The sequence below is a fragment of the Trachypithecus francoisi genome, unplaced genomic scaffold (assembly GCF_009764315.1).
Source record: "Trachypithecus francoisi isolate TF-2019V2 unplaced genomic scaffold, Tfra_2.0 Lachesis_group7, whole genome shotgun sequence".
In the NCBI taxonomy this organism is placed as follows: Eukaryota; Metazoa; Chordata; class Mammalia; order Primates; family Cercopithecidae; genus Trachypithecus; species Trachypithecus francoisi.
Window position 1 is genome coordinate 71391771 of NW_022681472.1, and position 21722 is coordinate 71413492.

General features: G+C 35.9%; 1 protein-coding gene across 1 annotated transcript in view; it reads right to left on the reverse strand.

The window, feature by feature from the left end:
• The window catches only part of EIF3H (eukaryotic translation initiation factor 3 subunit H), a 110070-nt gene that overhangs the window by 56519 nt on the left and 31829 nt on the right, over positions 1-21722 (reverse strand). The gene's annotated exons all lie outside the window — the stretch shown is intronic.

Consider the following 21722-nt stretch of genomic DNA (forward strand, 5'->3'; position numbering starts at 1 on the left):
TTAATCGATAAACAGTAAGATATCCTTGGTGTCAATAATCAAATAAAAGTTGAAGAACAACTGCATAAAAGGGAAAAACAAAGGAACAGCCCTAAAATTTTACTGTTTCCTTTCCTACTATTTTTAACTTCAAGAGTTTAAAAGAGGTCAAGCTAATACATGTCAAATATCTAAAACACAAACTACTTATGGCTATTTTAAAGCAACTTACTTCAAGCATTTTTTTCTTCAACTATTTAAATAATTTCGTAGACTGTATGCAATGAGTAGCTCTCACGCTGATAATGTACTCTATGATAGTGGCCAAAGGTACATTATACCAAATGTAAAGGTCTAGAGAGTTCTTCTGTACAAAAGGTACTTTGCAGTGGAAACCAATTATGCCAATAACACTTTGTAGCACTGCCCACAGGAAACACTAACTGCTGTATCCAACATTCCTGATGCTGAAGTGCTTATTATCTACAAAGAATGTTCTTCAACGTCTAATTCATACTAGATCAGAGATGGATCCTAATCCACCCATATGAATTTAGATAATCAACAGTATGACCAAGATACTACCTATATACATATTTTCATATGATATTTGTGAAAAGTTATAGATTAAGACACAGAATATATTTACACATTTACCCATGTTGTTCAGATTATGAAAATATTAGCAAGAATCAGTAGTATAAGAAGAAAAGTTGTTCAAGCTGTTTTATCCAAGAGAGATGAATTTCTAATTTCTTTTTTTTTTCTTTGAGACAGAGTCTCGCTCTGTCGCCCAGGCTGGAGTGCAGTGGCCGGATCTCAGCTCACTGCAAGCTCCGCCTCCCGGGTTTACGCCATTCTCCTGCCTCAGCCTCCCGAGTAGCTGGGACTACAGGCGCCTGCCACCTCGTCCGGCTAGTTTTTTGTATTTTTTAGTAGAAACGGGGTTTCACTGGGTTAGCCAGGATGGTCTCGATCTCCTGACCTCGTGATCCGCCCGTCTCGGCCTCCCAAAGTGCTGGGATTACAGGCTTGAGCCACCGCACCCGGCCGAATTTCTAATTTCTTAACCTAAAGATTCATGTCCTAATGCTTCCTTAGGTGATAAAGATCCACAAGATAGTAAGGTAACTCAGAAAGACATCAGACACTACCTTCACCAAGTGACCAAGGTTAGCATCACCAGTGATGTCATGTGGGTATCATGTTACACCACCCCTCCACCCAGCAAGAATGCAATGAAAGGGGTACTTCAGCACTGAGGTTTCTCCTCAAAAATCTGCAACTTCAGTTTAATCATGAAAACACATCCAGCATATCCAAACTGAGGAACATTTTACAAAATACTTAACCAGCACTCTTTAAAACTGCCTAAATTGTGAGAAACAAGAAAAGACTGAGACAGTCACAGACCAGAGGGGCCTAAGGAGACATGACAATCAGCACAATGTGGTATTCTAGACTGGATCCTGGAAAAGAAAAGCACATTACTGGAAAAACTGGTGAAATCCAGATAAAGTTAGCAGTAAGATGTCAATGTTGGTTTCTTAAACTAATGTATCTCAGTAATATAAGATGAGAATACTAAGGGAAAACTGGTTGAAGGATATAGGGGAATTCTCTGTACTATCTTTGCAACGTTTCAGTAAAATCTAAAATTATTCCAAAACAAAGTTTATTAAAAAAAAAAAAAAAAAAGACTCCAGACACACTTGTTTACAAAGGTTATCTAGTAGCCATGGATAAACTTTCTTGAAGTAAACACTACCACCAATAAATCCAACCACCAAGCTGAGTTTCCATAAATATTTCAAATGTCAAGTGAAAAGTCCTAGATTAAGTCACAGAATTATAAAGACACTGATGACAGTTGATGACAGTCATCAATTCAACTAGATTACTATAGATAGCTTAAAGCTTTTTAGTAATGTCTTACAGTTTACAGAATAAAACCTAAACTCTTATAAGCTCTGAAGAACACAGCCACTTGGTTTTCATTCAGCAGGATTTACTCAGACAGATTAACCTTCTGAAAGTTCCTGAACAATGTCAAGCTCATTCCCACCTCAGGGCCTTTAGCACTTGGTTTTCCTCGTCTGTCTCTTCGCACAGCTAGTTTCTTCTTATCTTTCAGTTGAGCATATCCCCATTCCAGGGACTCCCTAAACACTCCATATAACCACTCTGTGTTTCATGTTTCAATACAGCATTCAATAAATTACATGAGATATTTAACTATTTATTAATTTATTTATTTAGAGACTGGGTCTCACTCTGTCACCCAGACTGGAGCGCAGTGGCACGATCTCAGCTCACTGCAACCTCTACTTTCCGGTTTCAAGTGATTCTTGTGCCTCAGCCTCATGAGTAGCTGAGACTACAGGTGAATGCCACCACACCTGGCTAATTTTTGTACTTTTAAGAGACAGAGTTTCACCAGGGGTTTTGTCATGTTGGTCAGACTGGTCTTGAACTCCTGGCCTCATGTTATCTGCCTGCCTCAGCCTCCCGAAGTGCTGGGAATACAGGCATGAGCCACCACACCCAGCCAACACTTAATTATAAAACAAGTTCTGTGTCAGATGGTTTTGCACAACTGTAGGCTAATGTAAGTGTTCTGAATACATTTAAAGTGGGACAGGCTAGGCTACGACGTTTGGTAGTTTAGGTGTATTAAATGCTGGGTTTATCAGGACGTGACCCCATCATAAATTGAGGAGCACTTGTATTTTATTGGGTTAACTAATGTCTCTCTCCTCTACGTTTTCATCATGTTATTCCAGAGATAAGGCAGAATTATCCATGGAATCCCATCCTATAAAGGGAATATTGTGTTGAAAAAGTATCTTATTTCTCTTTTAGTAATCTTAGTTCTCTTTCGGAGCTTGATAGTAAAAATTAATCCTCTCTCCAGAAAACAGGCCTAAAAAATATCAGTCCGCATACGTATTACACTGACTCACTACTCCACATAATGAATGTACTTTTTAAATGATCCAAAAAGATATCAATAATTTCTGAATTGAAAAACCTTAAATATTTCATATTTTAGTGAAGCTGATATTGTTACAAGTACAGGAATTCCCCTGCTGGTTATCAGCAGCTTACATTTACTAAATTCATCTGCTCTGTAATACATACTATCATCACAGAACAGGTGCTTTTCACAAAGTATTCAAGATAGAAGGGAAGGCAAACAGGAATTTAATTCTCTATGTGTGAGGTATTAAAGTTATTTATAATATTCAGTCAAATATCTCTTCTGTGAGATATTAAAGTTATTTGGTATTATTATTCAGTCAAGCCCCCAAAACATGAGTGTACTCGTCTATGCAATCTTTTGTGACTTCTTCCACCTCTCTCTAGTGTTCATCTTTTCGTTTTCATTGCTACTGTTCATATTTCAGTAAAGCCCTTATTATGTTTTTCCCACCTTCAGTCACAAAATATTGGTTTTATATCAACACACCTCTGCCAGAAAACCCAGAATGATTTACAACTACTTCAAATCTAAGCTTCATTTTCGAGAGTTCAAAGTTTTCCATAATCTGATCCTATTACTTCAGACCATTTCCCGAACTAAGTCTCTCAGCTAACTAATCTCATTTTTCTATGCTTATAATACATGCTGTTTCTAATTCTATACCTTTGTCTCATATAAGTTCATGTTTCCTGATTCAATCAGTCACGAATTTCTAAAACTTTGAGTACAGTCCTATTCTCAAAAAAAAAAAAAAAATTACAAACTCTTGGTAAGCAGTATTTGCATTATTCAAATCTTTTCCTTTTTAAAATACTCTTCCTCTTTGTTTTATCAGGAGAAGCAAAAAGGCTGTTGATGGTCACTTCCAAAAAGACTACTACATTTTTAGGTGTCTTTAAGTTACACTGGAATTTGGAAACTTCAAGCCAAATCACAACAGTATAACAGAGTACTCAAAAATCAAAACAGCAAAAAATAATGGGCACATGAATAAAAGTACAAAGCAACTTATTTGTAAATTTTCAAGATATCACCTCATTAGTATTATTATTATTACTATGCTAAGGACAACAGTATCTTAAAATTATAAACCTTCATAGTCTTCCATTTACTAGTCAAAATGAATATTTTTCCAAGACAAAACAGTCACTTAAATACGTCACAAAGATACCAATAAATACCTGTAAAAGACTATTTCTATAGTAAAGAAAATTAGTAAAAGTGTTGATATTGATGACTATAAATTTCATTCAATTATATTAGGCTAATTAAAATTTAAAGATTTCAAGTTCAAAGGCCAAGTGAGATAATTTACCAAGCAAATTAAATTCTGTGATTAGTATAATTCATTCACTATGGGTAAAGTAGCTAAAAATCTTTCCTAATTCTCAAAGACGTTCATCAAAACCACTTAATACCAGTTGAAGGGAAACCGAGAGCAGTACTTTATTCTTAAAACATGAAATATATATTTTAAATGCACATATTTATATCAAACAGTAACTAATTAAATTATACCAAACATCCTTATGGTACTCCCTACCATATGATAATTATGATCCAAGCAAAAAACTAAAGAAAAGCAAGGTCAGATGAACTTAATATTCAACTGCTGTACTTTCAAGCTTTCCATTTTTTTATGTTGAACAGGTTTTCTAGTTCTAAGGTTTGCCTAGATGTTGAACTTGTACCTCCTTAGAATTTTGGTTAAGCCAGAGCTTTTCCTTAAAAAAAAAAAAAAAAAAAAATTTGCAATAAAAGAAATTATGGTCTAAACCGCAAAGATGACAAGAAACCTTAGCAATTTAAATAGACAAGCCTTGAAATAAATACTGTGATCAAAGTATCAAGCAGCCTAATATAACCCAGCTGGCTCAGGCTTATCATCTATGGTACTCATTACCACAATTGCACTATTTAACCTACTTCCTGGTGTCAACAAAAACTTTGTTATTAATTCCTCCCAGTTATGGATCTGATTAAATTATTGCACTTTCTGATAAGACAACCCTCTGTCCAAAAAATTTTTTAAAAAGGAGCAGGTCTTATTTTAAATGTTTTAGAAATGGAACCACGGTTAGTAAAACCACAGAAACCACGGTGGCTTTGCATTATTAGCCGTCTATATAAGGGTATGTTAATTTCTATGGAGGTAATAGATGACTCATGGTTAACACAATTTTGTAAGGGATCACATGTTTTATCAAAAAGGTAACCATATGCACGTATGCAAAAATAACTATTCTACAAATTGTTAAAATTCAAGTAAGAGATGTATCCACTGACAAAAGTATACAGGTTAGATTCTGCTAGCCCATCCTCTTATCCATACACAACTTCTCCATCATTCATGTAGATCCTTATTGGTTACAACTTGTAAGATTTTGAAGCTATAGCTCTTACTGCCTTTAAATAATTAAATGTTTCTTAGGAACTTGTTTTTACACGTAATTTGTTTACAAAAAGACTCCATTTAGGCAAAGCAAAAATGCTAGGATTATTATTTTTTTTTTTTTTGAGACGGAGTCTCGCTCTGCTACCCAGGCTGGAGTGCAGTGGCCGGATCTCAGCTCACTGCAAGCTCCGCCTCCCGGGTTTACGCCTTTCTCTTGCCTCAGCCTCCCGAGTAGCTGGGACTACAGGCGCCCGCCTCGTCGCCCGGCTGGTTTTTTGTATTTTTAAGTAGAGACAGGGTTTCACCGTATTAGCCAGGATGGTCTCGATCTCCTGACCTCGTGATCCGCCCGTCTCGGCCTCCCAAAGTGCTGGGATTACAGGCTTGAGCCACCGCGCCCGGCCCCAGGATTATTAAATCTACCCCAACACTTGTACCAAACACTGAAGCAGCAAAAAACTAAATCAAAAACTACAAAGAGATAAATAAGAAAAGGGCAGTGTGATCATGATTACTGCCACTGGATTGACTGGTCTGCCTCAGCCACAGGTACCAGGACATTGAAAAGATGAATTGTGAGAGTTGTTCACGGTACACACCTCCATTTCTTATAAAGAGCTAGTTGGACTGGTTACAAAGGAGTCACTAACTGCTCAGTGTTTCATGAGTGGCACCCAGCGTTCACACAGATTCCTTACAGCTAACTGATCCATTTCCTTTCCATGCTCTCTTCTCTTTCATTCTGATTGCCCAGATGGCAGCCACAGCAGACTGGAAGCATTGCACAACATACTACTTAACCATACTGTGTACTCAGTAAAGAAGGAAATTCACATGACAGGCTTTATCAGTATTGTCTGTTTAAGTCATCTGCAAAGCAATGTATTCTAGAAAGTCTTCCTGTGTCATCAGTCAGGCACTGATTTCCTAAGTCAAATTAAACCATCTATTCAAACTATTATTTGTAATTGCATTCAGTGATATTTAATAAGAACATATTTTTCTTCCCCTACCCCACCCAGCTTGATCTGTACTTTCAGTTAGTTTCTCCACTCCATGTAGCACAATAGTAGAGGCTGTGCTGACTTTCAGCAGTGAAATGGGTTTAGTGTCTGTATATATTCAACCACCGCTAATTTTCTGTTGACCTTCATTTTTACTTAATATAATACCTAGTGTACACCCACAAACTTAACTTTCTAAAAATCTGGTGTTAAATTTAATACTCATTTGATTTCATTTGTGTTGACAGTAAATGATAATGCCAAGAAGTAGGCTTTTAAGTAAATACAATATGTCTACAAGTCACAACTGCAGGCAACTGCATCACTCACTGTGCTTCTGAAAACATACTGGAATTACTGCCACCTCCCTAAATTGTGATGGATTATATATTAGATGGGCATACTGGGGTTTCTGGTTCTGCATTTGCCATTAATTTTAAACTTGGGCATCTCTGGGACTCAGTTTCCCATCTGCTAAAATAATTACAAAAGTTCCTCCTGTGATTCTCTTTGTAAATATGAAAAGTAAAGCTGTAGAGATTCAAGATTCCAATTAGCAGTAAAGCCAGAACTTTATCAGTAGCCAGAAGTCAGTCTAGATTTCCTGTTATGCCTATCAGAAAGTTTCCCATATATAAGAAATATATAATATTTGCTATACATACATTTTAGAAATATATTCTATTTTAGAAATTTTCTCAACTAAGAACTGTAATGGTATACGTGTATACACATTGCTTCCATAATTGGATACTAGCATCTTTTCAGGTTGCCCAGAAGATGAGGAGACAATTTAGACAGAAATGTAAATCTGGATTATGAAAAACATCAGAGTCTCACTGTTGGTCACATCAAATATCTCCGAAAGGGGCAGGGAGGCAAACCATATACAGCTTAACACTGCATATAACGTCTATACCACTGCATTTCCCATTTTATCCACAGAGAAAATAGCTCATACCCATCAAGGTATTCTATTATCCTTTATACAACCCCTCATCCTCTTCTAGTACTGAATCTTTTTAATGTTTTATCTTTTTTCACGGGGTTGGTGAGGCTGGTAGTTGGAGGAAGAAGAGAAATTAAAATATTAAGAAGAAACAATCCACATTACCAACAATCCTGGTAACAGACTTTTTAAAAAACTGAGTACATTTAAAGTATTGGGAGTTGCTACCAAATGACAATGAATCAAAAATGAAAATAAAATACTTCTAATATGACAAAGAAAAAAAGATGATCAACTTATAAATTTTCAAGAACAAAAGTATCGTATGAAACACATACATCCAGAATCACTTTGAATTACAAACTTGGAGACACACAGTTTCATAAATATGTGTTTATAACCCCAAGACATTCTCCAGCTAAACAAAAATATGTTCCAGACATGTTCAACTGCATATTAACATAATATTCACCTTTCAATAATCTGATTCACTAACATAATACACTAAAACAAGTCTCCTCATGCTTCTCACGTTCAAGTCAAATACACTGCTTAAAACCGCTAAGTTCTATAAATAACAAACATTTCAAAAAATATCTGTAGCAGAAATGTAGGTTAGCAAAGGCCAAAGTGCCCAGCACACAGTTTCCACTCAAATATTGGTGTGATGAATAAACAACAAAAGAAGAAACAAAGAAAAGCAAAAAGGAGACACTGAAGGGAGAGCAGATGAGCCTGGAATCTACAGTGACTTGAGAGCAACTGGATTTCATAGGACTGTTGCTGCTGCTGCTGCTACTGCTGCTGCTGCTCCCGCCGCCGCCGCCGCCACTGCTGCTGCTACTGTCACTGCTGTCTGCTGAGGGTACAGCAAGCCACAAGTCTAGGGAGCCCCATCAAGGGCTCTGCTGCCAAACTCCTTCTACCACAGTTGCTGGTTTGTGAGGTTAGTAGCCTACCACCAAAGTATGTCTCCACAAGGTAGTTGCCCATTCAATTCTATAAACCAGAAAAAAGATGAACACATTTCTGCAAAGACCACTGGAAGAATTGTATGGCCCTCTCATCCGTCACATAGGAAAGAAGGGCTGTCTGTATATCAAACGATGATGTCTGTAGGTTAGATGTTAGAGGGCAAAAAAAAAAAAAAACCGTAAATATGTATATGGGGTAAGGAAAGAGGCAGACGTCGGGTATCATTATAAACCTATACCATAACATTATTACTTAAAGTCAAAATAAATACTGCCTTTGTTTTCAACTATATCAGAAAGCATCTAAAATGTACTGAGTAAAAATTACTGGTAGAAAAAAGCATTAAATAATACTCGTGGTGGAGAAGCGTTAATGGTATGAAAACACAATTCTGAAACTGCTAATAGGTAAGCCACGAAGAATAATCTCAAACAGATAAAAGAACAACCTCAAAACAGATAAAAGCTCCACAAACTATGAAAATTTCACCTGGAGAGAGATGAATATAAAGCAAAGAGAACACTTTAATGGCATAACTAAGATAGCACTCTATTAGGATAAAGGGCAATTTGGAAAACTCAGTATTAGCACCAAAACATCAAATGTAATTATAATTAATTATTGATTTGTAAAACATACATTAGGTAATATATCTAACTGGGGGAATGAAACTGAGTACCGTTTCTCCTGGGCAAGATAGGAAGCAACTCTGAACTTGAAAAAAAGAAATAGCAAGGATCTTTGGTTACATACTGTAATTGTGACTTTCTGACATTTTAATTAGTACTAAAGCAGTTCATTTTAATGGTTATTACCTTAAAGTTTAGTAATAAATTCAAATATCTTTACCTAAAGTTGTTGTGGGTCAAAAGTAAGACAGTTTTTATTTAATTAAAATTTAAACCACTGGGAACAGTAATTTAAGGATTACATTTTTAGACTTGGGAAACTTAGGAATTTTAAATACTCTTTAAGTACTGTATCCACCTGTAATTTTCAAATCTTACAGTATTACTTTAAGTCTGCACAAAATTTGAACAGGTTTTACTTGGCTTCTTTCCAAACCATAGCACTTACGCTTTGGGGACTAAGGGAGAGTAGAGTGTAAAGCGCTTTAATTTCTTTAAGCAGAAAAATCTTTTACCTTGACCACATTTTCAAAAGTATATCCTTCCACGCACAAGAGTTTCTCAATTTATTTTTAAAAAAGAAAAGAAAAAGAACTAAATTGTAAAACATGAAGTAAATGCAAAAATATTTTTCAAGCTTTCAAAATGAAGCTAGACTTTGTTCCTACTATTGTATTTAAAATCTTGAGACACTCAAACTGAAAGAACCAAAAAGCCATGAAAATACAGGAACTGATGCTTCCTATTCGGATTTTGCTTCTCGTATATTCTAATCACCTTAATAAACCAAAAGCCAAACACATAAAGTAAATTTAGGTTTTTAAGTTAAAATTTCACCTCACAAATCAGGCTTTTCTGAGTGATTCAAAAAAATGTAAGTGAGCAGTAATCTAAAGTTCATTGCCCTGATTATTTAGCAGTAAATCACTAAACGTGAACAGTTTAACATTTTCAAAATACTACGTGAGCAACACAAAGATGAGCACCAAGAGGAATTACATAATACAGTGTACAGATTCTCTCTCGTTACCTGCTTACATAATGCTTCTAAAATCAAGTCTCTATCAAGTATTTTACTAAATATTTTAAATAGAACTGCAATATGGGCCCCAAGGTTCTATAAACATGGCACTAACATCATTATTAGGAGAACTTTCATGTATAAAAACAAACGTGAAAAACAACTTCTCTACCTGAATACTAAAGCAACAGCAATATCTGAAAAGTATTTTCAAGGAATCTGAACAACAAAGATGTCAAAATTAAAAATATATACATATCAGTTTGTTCTTGATTTCTAGAGGTGTGTGTGCCACTTATGAGGACCCAGATATACAAATAATCAGAACACATTCAAAAGACACAACTTTCTTGTTTAACAGTTACTTAAAATTGCAACTGACATCTATGTATAGAATCAAACTTCCTCTCCTGTGAAGTCATCCCCCAAAAGGAACTAGTGGTTGATAGCTGGGTGTTCCCACCATTTTTTCCTTTTGTAGTCTAGACTTACATCAATTCTGTTTTACAGTCTTTTTATGTACGCACTTGTCTCTCCCATTTAAAATCTTTTGAGGCAGTAACCAGATTTGGTGTCTTTATATCTTTTTGACTTCCCACTCAAGTAATTTGCTGGCTACATGCTGAAGTGAATTAGGCTGGACTAATTTTTTTTCTGGATATTTGAAACATTTTATCATACCTCCACACCTGACCACATGATATGAGGTCACTAGGTAAACATGCTATTTCTCCAGTAAATTTCAAAACATACCCCAAAATTGTCTACATATCGTTTCTAACATTTCTACCAAAAATATATCATTTAAAAAAAAATGTAACAAAAGAAACAGAAGTTTTCAAAAGAGGAATGTGTCAAACAGACCACAATGATCACTGACTATTCATACAGATAGGGGGTAAGACAAAATAATAAGTAAACACATGTCTATTCAGAAAAAGTCCCCATCTGTCTAAAAAATATCAAATGCTTTCTCTGTCCAAATTCAACTCTTCACTGAGCTTAAAAGCAATACAAAGGCGAAGTAGTAACTACAGACTAGGTTTCCAGCAGTTTTACCCTGGGTGTGGGCTGCAGGAAAACTAAGAAGAGAAGGAAGGTGAGATTTGAGGAAGCAAGTAACTAAGCAGAGATTTTCTCCAATGTAAAATATGACTAACTTGCACAGAGAGCACTGCAAAAAACATCACCATACAAATTTATTCTCTCCAAAGTCGGTCACACAAAAATAACCCTATGCTGGGAAAAATTACTCTGAATACATCAATATTTTAATTACATTTTTGTCAATTCATATTTTAGCCTCTGAAAGGACTGATTGTACAACTCTGCTTTTCTTTTGAAAACATAAACAAAATATGTAAACAGTTGACGCCAGTATTTCTTACTGCAACACCAAACTTGATTAATACAAGAGCAAATAATTTTCAAGTAACAATTTTCTCCTACTGAAAATGAACAAAAACAGATAAAAGCTATGTGTTGTATTTATCACTACAATGAGTATTATCACTTTAATAATTACACATGGTGCACACATGAATACTGTCTGAGTAAAAAGACATTATTTTATTCTCCTAACTGAATTTTAGGAATACAATGCACTCTTCATGCTTCGTTTTGAAATCAACCTACTTTGAAGGCTAAGGATCATCCTTTGTGTGTAATAAGCAAAATTGGCCACTTCAAATATGAAAATTATGGATTTGGCTCTGATGCAAAATAAAGTAAGCTTCTTATAGCACCTGAAATATTAAATCAATTTAGTGTGCTGAAAAGCAAGGCAGTGAGTTATTGAATCTGTGTTTAATTCAGTGCACTTTATAACATATTTAGGGAATTCAGTTGTATAAAACAGTATCTGAATCTTATCAGATGAAAATATTTTTCCCTTTTAGCAAGCCTTGGGTTGCATGTCTGAGAAAACAAATTAGTCTTCAGTTCTGCTAAGCTTGATAATAGTGCCCCCTAATGGGAATTTTAGTATGAGTTTTTCTACTCTTTTTTTTTGTTTTGTTTTGAAAAAGCATATATTCTCTAATATGATCAAATTATCTCACTTTCAACTAGAAGGTAAATTCTGTAATACAAAAGTTTATGAAGACTGAATCCACTCAAAGGAGAGTTACCACATGTACAAAAACAAATTGTGAATTAACAGAAACAAATAGAAAACTTGGAACAAAAGTGTTCTAGGTTTTGAATCATCCAGTAACATAATCTAACACAGCACAATACAAAACATTACTCTCATAAGGAAATTATCATTCTCATTGTTTCTAGTACTCAAGTGAGCAATTACTATGTGCTAAATAAAAGATACCAGAGTCAGAAAAAATTGGTTCAGAAGTTATTCTATGTTGCACAGCTCCAAAGTATAAAGCTTAAGATTTCCACCCAGGTTTTCTGGCCTCATACCATTATCTTCCCACAATGCCTAGTCACAGGTCAGCAACCATGAATTACAACTTCATATGTGTTTTCTTTTTCAATGAAAAAGGCACTAAAACTAAAGCAAAAACTACCTATTCTGATACTTTCTAGGTGTGCCAGTGAAACAAGCATCCTATAGTATCAGTATTTTCGTTTCAGTGCGCAAAATACATTCTGAGCTCAGCCAAGATTAAAGGTAACATCAAGAACAAATATCGCACAAAAAATTATCAATTTATGATGAAAGAGAGGATTTACTGCCTTATTCTTTAACTTTACAGGAGAGAGAGAACAATAAGACATGAAGTTATATAAATCACAGGTGGTCAAAATTTCTTTAAGGATCAGACAGTAAATATGTCAGGCTTAGGACCCATATGGTCTCAGTCACAACTACTCAACTGTGCCACTGTATCGGGAATGAAGCCACAAAAAAATATGTGAAAGGGCATCGCAGTGTCCCTACGAAACTTTATTTACAAATCAGATCATTGTTTGTCAATCTCTGATTTAAACCATGTATTAATATTTCACTTTTGGACAACAGATTAAAAATATCCTCTTTACATAAGACACCAAAACAAACAAACAAAACACTTGAAATATATACTCATTAAAATTTTGAAATATTTGGTATATTACCTCCCTGAGGCGGATGGCACAAAAAAAGATCTTTCTCTGAATAAATGCTAGTTTTAGAGAGCACAAAACAATAGAAAAGCAGTAAGAAATGCAATGGGTCTTTACTATGATTTTTAAAAATCAACATACAGGACTATTCCATATAATAGAAAATTACAGTTTTTATCTAAGTTTAACAAAAATCTACTGGTGACTACATTTTAATGCCCATTAATATAGAGTATATGGGTTAGCACAGAGGTGAAAAACCTCTACCAGGAAAACCACAAAACACTGCTCAAAGAAATCATAGATGACACAAACAAATAGAAACACATCCATGCTCATGGATGGGTAGAATCAATGTTGTGAAAATGACCATACTGCCAAAAACAATTTACAAATTCAATGCAATCCCCTCTCAAAATACCACCTCATTATTCACAGAACTAGAAAAAACAATCCTAAAATTCATATGGAACCAAAAAAGAGCCTGCACAGCCAAAAGAAGACTAAGCAAAAAAAACAAATCTGGAGGAATTACATTACCCAACTTCAAACTACTGTAAGGCCATAGTCACCAAACAGTATGGTACTGGTATAAAAACATATATATAGTCCAATGGAACAGAATAGAGAATCCAGAAATAATGCCAAATACTTACAGTTAACTGACTTCGACAAAGCAAACAAAAACATAAAGTGGGGAAATGACACCCTATTCAACAAATGATGCTGAGATAACGGGCAATCCACATGTAGATGAATGAAACTGGATCTTCATCTCTCACCTTATACAAAAATCAACTCAAGATGGTTCAAAGACTTAAATCTAAAACCTGAAACCATAAAACTTCTAGAAGCTAACATTGGAGAACCCCTTCAGTACACTGGCTTAGGCAGGCTTCATAACCAAGAACCCAAAAGCAAACACAACAAAACAAAGATAAATAGATGGGACTTAATTAAATTAAAAAGCTTCTGCACAGCAAAAGAAATAATCAGCAGAGTAAACAGACAACCCACAGAGTAGGAAAAATCTTCACAATCTATATAACCAACAAAGGACTAATATCCAGAATCTACAATGAACTCAAACAAGTCAGCAAGAAAAAAATAACTGCATCAAAAAGTGGGCTAAGGACATGAAAGAAGATATACAAATGGTCAACAAACACACGAAAAAATGCTCAGCATCACTAATGATCAGGGAAATGCAAATCAAAACCACAGTGCAAATACCACCTTACTCCTAGCTAGAATGTCCACAATCAAAAAAAAACAAAAAACAAAAAAACAAAATTATAGATGTTGGTGTGGATGGGGTGAAAAGAAAACACTTTTGGTGGGAATGTAACCTAGTACAACCACTATGGAAAACAGTGTGTGGCAATTCCTTAAAGAACTAAAAGTAGATCTACCATCTGATCCAGCAATTCCACTCCTGGGTATCTACCAAGAAGAAAAGAAGTCATTATGCGAAAAAGATAGTTGTACACGTATGTTATAGCAGAACAATTTGCAATTGCAAAAATATGGAACCAGCACAAATGCTCATCAATCAATTAGTGGAAAAAGAAAATGTGATGCATACATATATTATGGAATGCTATTCAGGCATAAAAAGTAACAAAATAATGGCATTTGCAGCAACCTTGATGGAATCAGAAACGATTATTCTAAGTGAAGTAACTCGGGAATGGAAAACTGAGTATCATATGTTCTCATTCATAAGTTGGAGCGAAGCTATGAGGATGCAAAGGCATAAGAAGGATACAACAAGCTTTGAGGAACTGGGGGAAAGGGTCGGGGGGTGGTAAGGGTTAAAAGACTACACACTGCATACAGTGTACACTGCTCAGGTGACGGGTGCACCAAAATCTCAGAAAAAGAACTTATTCATGTAACCAAACACCACCCATTCCCTATAAACCTATTGAAATAAAAATACATATATTAAAATTAATAATAAAACCTGCTTCCCCCAAAAAAGAAAAAAAAATGTTAGGAGTTACATTGTATTGAAAATGCTAATTGTGATAAAAACACAAAAGAATAAAGAAAAATTACTATGGTGGGAAAGAAAACGAAGACAGAAATAATTATGTCCAATATCTGTATATCTAGAAATATGTGAACAGTACATTCAAGGCCAGGAGGAAATGAGCCTTAGTTTAATAACTGACCATTGGATCATATCAGAATTCACTGCTTTTGTGAGGACAATGGATTGAGAAACAGCACTTGGCAAGTTTGTAATCTCTCAACTAAGAGTTGGGTGAAATATCAACTGCATAATTATGGGCCTTTTAATTCTGAATAAAAGAGTTCCTAACTTTGCATTTTTCAGAATTATAGTTAGAATGGAAACTGTGGCTATCACCATCAAGCCTGTCATCTCACCAACTTCTTAGAGAAACTATGGCAAGGCTCTGGAAGACAGAACAACTAAATTTTTATAGAGAATGAATAATCTGAGATGAAAAAGAAAAAGAGGAAAGGATAGAAGTAGGGAAACTTAAATGGAGAGAATGTAATATGGGAACGGCCACCCTCAAAATGTTTCAATGGAAAGCACAGTCACCCAGGAAAAAGGCCAGACAGAGGACAGCACACATATAAAAAAGAGGGAATGTTACCATCACCAAGTACACAGTCATTCTAAAGGGTTGAGGAGTAAATAGTTGTCAGAAAAATGTATGAGTATTTTTAAAATTCTCACGAAAAATAAAATGGAGAGATCAATGCAAATATTTTTTCAAAAAGAATATATGGGTTAGGTGAAAGAAGCTAAAATTTAAATCTATCACATGAGGTTATGAAAAACTAAAGAATACTATTATCTTAGATTTTTCACATGTATAAGAAAAATGGCAATTCCCATTAATTTCTAAAGGTAGACCAAGAAAAACTTATTTACTTGTTTTACACAAAAAGTGGATTTCACATACGGAATAATGGCCTACACTCAACACCCTTTAACTTCTGGCATACACTTCACTAAGAGTCTAAGAGCAACATATTATAGTAGAAAAACCGTGGTATTTGGAACTCAGCCAGCTACTGGTTATAATCCCTATATTACCAAATCCTAGTTAAGATTTCTGATAAGTTACTTATGTCACTAAACATCAGTATCCTAATTTCGGAAAATGGGACTGAAAAGACCTTCAACTGTGCAGATTAACAACTAATCATAGGCAATTTACATACAGTACACAGAATACAATGCCTATTTTTTATTATTTAATGATAAACATAAGTCTCTGTCTCAGGGCTAAAATATTTTTTAACATTTACAACTGTTTGATTTAAATTTAAAATATTTTTTAATTGAAATTTTAAAAACTTGACTTGTTGTAATGTTCTTAAATTTAAATTTTTACACTGACAAATATTAAAGGTTTTCATTTAAATGTTTAATGTGCATGTTCATGCTCATTTTCTCTCTTGCCTGCCACCATTTAAGACATGCCTCTTGCCTTCTGCCATGATTGTGAGGCCTCCCCGTCCAAGTAGAACTGTGAGTCCGTTAAATTTCTTTTTCTTTATAAATTGCCAGGTCTCGGGTATGTCTTTACCAGTGGCATGAAAACGGACTAATACAGTAAATTGGTACCAAGAGTTGGGTGCCACTGTAAATATCCAAAAATGTGGAAGCAACTTTGGAACCAGATAGCAGGCAAAGGCTGAAACAGTTGAAAGGGCTCAGAAGACAGAAAAACTGTAGGAAAGTTTGGAACTTCCCACAGACTTGTTGAATGGTTTCAACCAAAATGCTAATAATGACATGGATAATGAAATCTAAGCTGAGGTGATCTCAGATGGAGATGAGGAACTTGCTGGGAACTGCAATAAAAATGATTCTCGCTATGTTTTAGCAAAGAGACTGCTCAATGATTTGTGGAACTCTGAACTTGAGAGAGATGATTTAGGGTATCTGGTGGAAAAAATTTCTAAGCAGCACAGCATTGAAGAGGTGACTTGGGTGCTGTTAAAATCATTCAGTTTTAAAAGGGAAACAGAATAAAAGTTCAGAAAATTTGCAGCCTAACAATGTGATAGAAAAGAAAAGCCCACTTTCCAAGGAGAAATTCAAGCAGAAATATGCGTAATGAGAAGCCAAATGCAAATCTCCAAGACAGTGGGGAAAATGTCTCCAAGGCATGTCGGAGACCTTCACAGCAGTTCCCATCACAGGCCTAGGGGCCTAGAAGGAAAAAAAGGTTTTGTGGGCCCTCCTGCTGTGTGTAGCCTAGGGACTTGGTGGCCCACATCCTAGCCACTCTAACCATGGCTAAAAGGAGCCAAGATACAGCTCGGGCTGTGGCTTCAGAGGGTGCAAGCCCCAAGTCTTGGCAGCTTCCATGTGGTGTTGAGCCTGCAGGTGCCCAGAATTCAAGAATTGAGGCTTGGGAACCTCTGCCTAAATTTCAGAGGATGTATGGAAACGCCTGGATGTCCAGGCAGAAGTTTGCTGCACACGCAGGGCTCTCATGTAGAACCTCTGCTAGGGCAGTGCAAAAGGGAAATGTGGGGTTGAAGCCCCCATACAGAGTCCCTACTGGGGTACTGCCTAGTGGAGCTGTGAGAAGAAGGCCACTGTCCTCCACACCCCAGAATGGTAGATCCACCAACAACCTGTACCATGCACCTGGAAAAGCCGCAGACACTCAACGCCAGCCCATGAAAGCAGCCGGGAGGAAGGCTGTACCCTGTAAAGACACAGGGGCAGAGCTACCCACTTCTCGCATTAGCTTGACCTGAATGTGAGACATGGCGTCAAAGGAGATCACTTCTGGAGCTTTAAGATTGGACTGCCCCACTGGATTTCAAGACTTGCCTGGGGCCTTCTACCCTTTCATTTTGGCTCATTTCTCCCATTTGAAATGGGTGTATTTATCCAATGCCTGTACCCCCATCATATCTAGGAAGAACTAACTTGCTTTTGATTTTACAGGATCATGGGTAGAAGGAACTTGCCTTGTTTCAGATGAGACTTTGGACTGCGGACTTTTGAGTTAATGCTGAACTGAGTTAAGACCTGGGGGACAGTTGGGAAGGCATGATTGGTTTTGAAATGTGGGGACATGAGATTTGGGAAGAGCAGGGGTGGCATGATATGGTTTGGCTGTTTCGCCACCCAAATCTCATCTTTAATTGTGGCTCCCATAATTCCCACATGTTGTGGGAGGGGGCGCAGTGGGAGATAACTGAATCATGGGGGCGGCTGCCCCCATACTGTTCTCATGGTAATGAGTAAGTCTTGCAAAATCTGATGATTTTATAAGGGGAAACCCTCTTCGCTTGGTTCTCATTTTATTTCTTGCCTGCTGCCATGTAAAACGTGCCTTTCATGTTCCATCGCAATTGTCAGACCCTCCGAGCCATGTGGAATTGTGAGTCCATTAAACCTCTTTTTCTTTGTAAGTTACCCAGTGTGGGGTATGTCTTTATCAGCAGCATGAAAATGGACTAACACAAATAACATACACTTGTGTCCTTGCTAACCAACTTAAGTAATTTTACCAATAAAGCTGAAGTCCTCTGTGTCCCCTCTATACCTCGCCTTCCAGAGGTAACTATTATCCTGAATTTGGTGTTTATTATTCTCATGCATGTTTATACTCTTACTACATGTGTATCTTTTATCAGTATGTAGTATTATATTTTTTTAAATTTCACACAAATAGCAGCATGTAGTACATATTCTGGAACTTGCTTTTTCTCTAACCCAAGTGAAGAAGCAGAGAAAACTGGCAGGAAAACTAAAGAATTGAGATTTTGTTTTTCTCATCAGTTAAAAGGCCCTAAATGATCACTTTTTTAAAAAAATCTATTCTCGCAAAGTCTACCTACATAAATCCACACAGTTATTCTTCTGTTCTAGTTTTCCAATTTGTAAAATTAGGATAATAATCTGTGCTTCTTACTCCATGTGAAACTTTTGAAATAAACATTCTTTTAAGACTTTGAAAATAAAGAGCTTATAGAAATTTTAAAAATCAAGTGCATGTTCGTGAAATAACATATTGGTCAATTCAAGTATTTCAGGCTCATAAAAGAAGTTGGTTTGCAATGATCTAGAATTATTAATATATTGTTTCATTCGCCTACCATAATTGCAATGAGTATTATTTCTTCATATTCTAAACCAAGAATATTATTTTAAAAATTACCTGAGAAAACTGTGTGACAGTGTTAACTGTTCTGGAACACATTCTACTCTCAACTGTGCCACCAACCCAATAACCTAACAAAAAACTTAAAGTAAACCTCTCAAACTCCTCACTTGTAAACCAAAGAAACCGCATTAACAATCTCTTCTTTTCCAGCCCTAGTGATTATTTAAATATAATTAAGTACACCCAGATATGTACATGTATAGAGAAAGAGATATTCTAATACTGCCAGAATGAACTGCAGAGAAATCTCAACCTTAATTCTGTGGGAGGTAATTCAGATGAAATAAGAGCACAGCCAGTTTTTTTAAAAGAAAAAAAAAAAAAAAAAGGATGCACACTGCATAAAGGTTTAAAAAATCCAAGTATGCTAGTATTCAGGTGCCTAGAACAAAAGTAGCCCTGGTTAGTTTCCAGAAGAATTACTTTTATGAAAAACTGTTTTGCAGACAAATTGCAAGGTATTTCACTTTAGTAAGCATATACTTTGTGTCTATCATATGCTCAAGGTATTATGAAGGTATGAAGTCAAATGAAGTAAGTAACATTCTATCAAAGTTAAAATGATCAGTTAAAAGTCATATCAAAAATGACAAAAAGGAAATTAAGAAAAATCCAATTTACAATAGCAGCATGAAGAATAAAATACTTAGGAATAAACTTAACCAAAGAGGTAAAACACTTTGGTTAACTACAAAACGCTGCTAAAAGATGATGCAAATAAATTGAGTACATCAAATGTAAAAACTCCTGCCCAGCAAACAATCAATATAATAAAAAGGCAACCAACAAAACGGGAGAAAATACGTATTGCAAACCACATATCTGATAAGAGGTTAATATCCAGAATATAAAGAACTCCTTCAACTCAACAGGAAAAAAAAAAAAAAGCCTCCAATTTTAAAATAAGCAAAGGACTTGAATAGACATTTTTTCAAAGATATACAAATCACCAACAAGCATATGAAAAGATTCTCAACATCAGTAATCATCAGAAATGCAAATCAAAACCACAATGAGATGATCACCTCACATCTGTTAAAATGGCCATTATCAAACACACAGAAAATAACAAGGGTTGACAAGGACATTAAGAAATTGGAACCCTTGTGCAAGGTTGGAAATGTAAAATGGTGCAGCTGCTACTAAAAAACATACAGAAGTTCCTCAAAAACTTAAAAATAGAATTACTATTTAACACCACTTCTGGGTACATGTCCAAAAGAAAATGGGAACAGGATCTTTTTTCTTTTCTTCTTTTTTTTTTTTTTTTTTTTTTGAGACGGAGTGTTGCTCTGTCGCCCAGGCTGGAGTGCAGTGACCGGATCTCAGGTCACTGCAAGCTCCGCCTCCCGGGTTTACGCCATTCTCCTGCCTCAGCCTCCTGAGTAGCTGGGACTACAGGCGCCCGCCACCTCGCCTGGCTAGTTTTTTGTATTTTTTAGTAGAGACGGGGTTTCACCGTGTTAGCCAGGATGGTCTCGATCTCCTGACCTCGTGATCCGCCCGTCTCGGCCTCCCAAAGTGCTGGGATTACAGGCTTGAGTCACCGCGCCCAGCCGGGAACAGGATCTTAAAGAGATATTTGCACACCCACGTTCACTGCAGCATTATTCACAATAGCCAATAGGTGGGAGTAACCTAAACTTCCATCGACAGATGGCTGGATAAGGAAAAGTGGTATATACGGATGATGAATTATTATTCAGCATTAAGAAAAAAGAAGAAAATCGTGTCATTGCTACAACATGGATGAACTTTTTAGGACATTATGCTAAATAAGCCACTCACAAAACAATAAATGCCACATGATTCCACTAACATGAAGTATCTATAGTCAGACTCTTGGAAACACAAAGTAGAATGGGGGATGAAGGGATGAAAGAGGTGGAAAAAGGATTGTTCAATGGATACACAGTTTGAGTTTTGCAAGATGAAATAGTTCTAGAAACCTACTGCACAATATGCATATACTTAACACTACTGTAATGTATACTTAAAATGTTTATGTGCTTTTTACCACAATAAAAAGTTACACAGAAAATGAAACCTGAGAGTTCAAATAAGTGAGAAGTTATTTTCAACCTGATTTTTTAAAAAATCTTTTAGATGCTGACTTCAGCCTTTGATGTGAGCTTTTAACTACTCTCAGCCTTTGCTAACAAAACAATTACACCCATAGTACAAAAACAAAGTATTTCTGAAATGCTTGAGGAGTACATTCTTTCTGAAGCAGAAAATAACTCCATCTCTTTCTAAACACCGACTTAATCAAAAGAGGATAGAAGGGAATGGATACCAGACACATAAGGATGATCTTTGTCCCTCAAAACTTTATTTAGCAAGCTGATTTCAGGTTGACAAAGTCAACAGCAGAGTTTCTATCCAATCTATTACAAATCGGAATCACAAATTCCAAATAAGTAAAGGCCAAACTAATTAAGTCTATGGTATAAACCCTCATTTCCCAGAATCTATATAATTTTCCCAAAGTATCCGATATCAAGTGAAGTAGGCTAGCCTGACAGACTCCCAGGTCACACATTATCAA